This window comes from Perca flavescens, chromosome 15, assembly GCF_004354835.1.
Source record: "Perca flavescens isolate YP-PL-M2 chromosome 15, PFLA_1.0, whole genome shotgun sequence".
NCBI classification, from domain to species: domain Eukaryota; kingdom Metazoa; phylum Chordata; class Actinopteri; order Perciformes; family Percidae; genus Perca; species Perca flavescens.
Window position 1 is genome coordinate 18,241,782 of NC_041345.1, and position 5,023 is coordinate 18,246,804.

Below are 5,023 nucleotides of genomic sequence, written 5' to 3' on the forward strand. Positions count from 1 at the left end.
TTGTCTATCCTGGCGTCTCTAAATGTTTCTCTAACGTTGCCACTAGATGGTAGGCATTCACTCATGCTACCGCTCAAACCACAGGAAGTCTTCACCATCGGGCCTTGGCAAAGCCTGATCTAAGTTGGGCCAAATTACACACAACGTTTCTAGTGTTTCTTATCACTCTTAGAATCTGGAAACTCATGTTTCATTCTACAGTCTACTAGAAACTTATCAAGTAAGGAAAGTTCTTGATCATACAAATAACAAGTACAATGACTAAAACTGAATTGAAAGTAGAGGTAGGCTAATTCATATCTGAATAAAATAATACAATCTAAATAACTTAAATCTAAAAGAATATGCATAACTACATTTTAAACATGGAAAAGAGTTAAGGTTAGATTAAGTTGTTTTTAATTTTGTTTAATTCTTTTGTCGTATCCAAAGTGGTTTATTCAGTCATTTCATTACTTAAGACCCACAGTTTTGCACGTTTTAAGAATATCAATCTGTTGTATGTCCTTTTTTTCTGTTAACTGACACATAATCTGTCTGCTATCATGCTCGGAGGTAAACACTATTGTTACAAATCGCGTTTGGCTTTTGAACACATGATTGGAGGTTTATTTAAAACACTAACGATATGTGTGGCAGTTGAAGTGTAGTTTAATTTTTCCTGTGAAACAGTAGGTTTTATAATTAATTGTTTCCTATACACTGCCTAATATTTGTAAGTATATGAGCTTGACCCTGTCAGACTGATGCAAGGTGCTCCCTATGCATAAATCTTATTTATGTGTTGATTCCTTTACCACTTGTGTTGATCTTTTTGAAGATCCCGACAGGCAGATAAGGATCATAAACTGCCGATTGGCAAAGAGGTGTGTGTGTGTGTGTGTGTGTGTGTGTGTGTGTGTGTGTGTGTGTGTGTGTGTGTGTGTGTGTGTGTGTGTGTGTGTGTGTGTGTGTGTGTGTGTGACAAAGCACTGTTACTATGGTTACCTGCAGTTATACTTTGTGTTGTCATTTATAACAATGGTTAAAGTTTTAACAAGAACTATGTTTGAGGTGTCCCAATAGGCAACTTTAAGATGCATCTGTTAGTCAATCACCAACTCTTAATTCCCCAGTGGCAAATGTCTAATATGAAAATCAAGTGCTCAGCTGCAATCTAGATCAAAGTTCTGGGCTCCATCTCTTTAGTCCCTGTCAACTCTAAAATTCATAATCGCTCCAGGCTCCAAACACACTTTCACTCGTGACATACATAGAATAAGGACTGCAGGGTTTCTGAACGTTTATTAATATTGCTCTAAATGATGTAGATAATAACTGCTGTAAAAGTGCTGAAAAATATCCAACCAAAGAGTTCCTTGCTGTACATCCATCAAACTACGTGTGTGTGTGTGTGTGTGTGTGTGTGTGTGTGTGTGTGTGTGACCAGTTCCTCACTTGGCAGGCTTACAGAGCTGCTTACCCCTATGGCCCACCAAGCAGCTGAACCCTCTGGGTGAAAGATCCTTTCAGAGTGGAGGCAGTGGGAGGCTCACCTGCCCTCTAGCACAGGCCCAGTGTGAGTGAGATGAGATGGTGTCGGGTGTGTATCTTTCTGTCTGATGCTTTTGCCCATCGGGACTCCAAATAATAGTGAATGTGCCCGCAGGGAGTTTCCAGAAGTAGTGGGCAATGCCAGTGCCAAGTCACAGAGACTAGACGAATAAATCAGGACTGAGGAGTGACGAGAGGGAGGTGCACGAGGCTGCGCCATCAATCAGAAAGGCACCTTATGGGGAATGCCCATAAATGTGCCACGCTGCCAGTCTGAAGCACGTACTCGCCATGGCAAAGACAGGCGAAGGCGGCAACCAAAATGGAGCCTCCATTTTGGATGCTGTCGCTTCACTGTCAGATACAGTGATTTTGGAGGACTTCCAGACAAATAATGCATTGACAGTCTTTTTCAGTCAAATCATCCAAATTTTATTCATGCACTTGTATTTTTTTGCATCACTTCTTGGTCTAATTTTCTCAGTCCATGTGCAAGCTGATTCTTAGAGCACACATTTGGAACATATTTTACCACCATCTTAGCAGCTAGTTATCCTTTGTCCACTATGTGAAATCTGGCAACCTTGAACAAATAGCAGCTTCTTCTAAATTTATGTAAAATGGTGTACCCAGCCAGCTCTCACATTACACATCTGCCTGGACCCCGACTGACTACAGTACAAAGCACATAAGAATGTGTATCCTTCTTGTACACCAGCCGTTAGACAAAATGCTGATGGATTTTGGGAAATATGTCCACTCACAACCAGAATTGCTAGCAGTCAATCATAGTTTATTTTTTTTGTTGTTGTAGAAAGTCTGACTTGAAGCTGTGAAAGTGGATAGTAACTTTTCAGATGCAGAAACTTTCTAAGCCACAAAGTTCATTATCGTTTTTCAGCTTGCCACAACAAACAATGTAAGAATCTATCTAAAACTCCTGGCAAATCAGTCCGTCTCAACTGGTGCTACATTTTAATTTGGCAGAAAACAGAAGAGGGCAAACTGGGATGGAGAAAGCGAGATTGATAGACAAGGAAGGAGGGCAAATTCTGACTGGCTCTGGAAGAGGAAAAGTAAGTAATCCTGCATTTCAATTTTCAGTGGATGGAAACATTTAAAAAATCTTTTTACAACATTTAGACAGTATGTATTTATATAGTATTTAGATAAGTCTCATTCCTTTTCACATTCAGATGTATTAACTCAATCCAGGTTAACAATCAAAAGTGCAGAGTTTGAGTTGGAGATGTGTCTGATGCAGGCTTCTTCAGACAAAACATAACTATGAATTCTGCAGCTGAAGCACTCCATAAATTCAGTCACTAATTTTTTTTATCACTTTTACTCCTTACTGTAATAAAATTCTAGATTTAATTTGAAGGTAAAACTAGGATCTGCACTAGTAAAATATCTTAACTGACTAAAAGAATTTAATATCTCTTGCTCCAAGTGTGTGTGTGTGTGTGTGTGTGTGTGTGTGTGTGTGTGTGTGTGTGTGTGTGTGTGTGTGTGTGTGTGTGTGTGTGTGTGTGTGTGTGTGTGTGGGCTCCTTTGTGCAGTGTAAATCTGGGCCGCTGTTGTCTCTCTGCGCCATGCTATGGTTTGATGTTGAGTTTGATGACTGAGGCTGTTTGATCAGTGACTATGTGTAAACTCAGTGAGGGGAGAAAGGGACTCCTGCAGTCCCATATCAAAGACACACACACATGCAGAGTGATCAGCTAATGGAGAGCATGAATAGTAAACTGAACATGTAAAAATCAACAGATAAAAAAAAAATATGTATATATTTGAAGGGACATTTACACCCTTTCACCCATAGTTGAACAACAGAAAAAAAAAAACATTTAATTATGAATGCATTTTGGGTAGTGAGCTAATTGTGCTGTCTTCATCAGATCCCCTTGTTGTCTTCTATCAAAGAAAATTTTATGTCTGTTATTTCGTTTATGGCTACATCCTTATTTATGTGATATTTCGAAAATTGATTGACTTTATCCCAGCAGTGATATATGCTTTAGTGCTGCAACAGTGTGCTTTATTGATGCCATAACACCATCTCCATTTCTACCCAGTTTATAGTTTTGTGAGAAACTGCTGCCACACACACTCGTAATTTCTTTATCGCTCAACAGCAGTGGGTCCAACCAAAGAGTTTTTAGGAGGCTTTTGGATTGGCCAGATGATACAGATATGTGTTGATTCCCTGGTGGCAGGTCATAAAGCCAAATATAATCATATTAATTCCTTTGGTTTAAATTCCACCTACACTGAAGTGTTTTTTTGTCTTTTATCTGCTCCATAATATAATCAATAATGGGGGAAAAGCTCAAAAGGGAGAAGACACTGGCTTTAAAAACATCTTTTTCTGACATTTTTCCAGTTCTCTCCACTTCTGCCACAGACATATTACCCTCTCTGCATGATGCTGCACTTTTGCAAACCAAAGTACTTTTCCAAGGTCTAAGCATCTCATTATCGATTCAATTGAAAGAGCTTCATTAGCAAGGCAAAATGATTGTCTCTCTCTGTCTGTGTGGATGCTGCCGCTTTAAGGGCAGAGGGGCTGGTGGGAAAGCAGTCAGTGAGGGTGGTGGAAAAGGAGGAGGGTGGTGTTGGTGCTGGTGTGGGGGGGGTGGACGGGCCCTGCAGGACCATTTGTGCTGAAGCTCATTTGCGCAGCGACACTTAATTGGCTACAACAATTAATTAATGTGTTGGAAAGTTGGCACAAAAAGTTCATTTAAGAGGGTTTTAATAAGCAATTAGAGGAAAAGCAGCGAAGAGGGGGAATTACTGGAGAGGAAAGAGAAAGGCAGAGATGGAGCGAATGGCTGGCCACTAAGAGTGTGTACTCCCTACTGTAGCTGGGTTCCGTTCTTTGTCTCTTTCACTGACCCTTCAGTTTTGAAGAGCTGATGAATGATTATGCGTCATTATAATGCCATAATATCTCTTTCTCAGGCTCTTACTGCCGTTCTTAAGTGGACTTGAAACTCATGATGCCCTTATATTGTATACATTTCAACCTCAGTGGCCCCTCCTGCCCCTCCCATTCCTACCTCTTGTCCCAGCGCCCAATGTAAAATATCGCATGACTAATGAGTGGAGCAGGTTGGAATCCTGGGGAAGATGTCCTTGGAAGACGAATGCATTTTCAGCAGAATAATTAACTTAATTAACAAATTCACATGCATATTCATCAGCCTATTAATGTCTGCTCCGCGCTGCTTGATGAGCAATGCAATAATAACCGTTACATTTGCATATTTGCATTCACACTCACACCCTTCTCCAAATAATAAAAAAAAAAAGACAAAGTGTAGGAAACTCAAATGACAAGAAAGTCACTTGGCCTCACGCTGAGTTTTGCAGGCACTCTCCACCTGCAGCACACGCTCAACTGCACACAGATATCTATCTCTGGAGTGTGTTTCCATCTCTGCATGCCAGTTTAACTTAAACGAGATTAGAAGTATGTGTGACA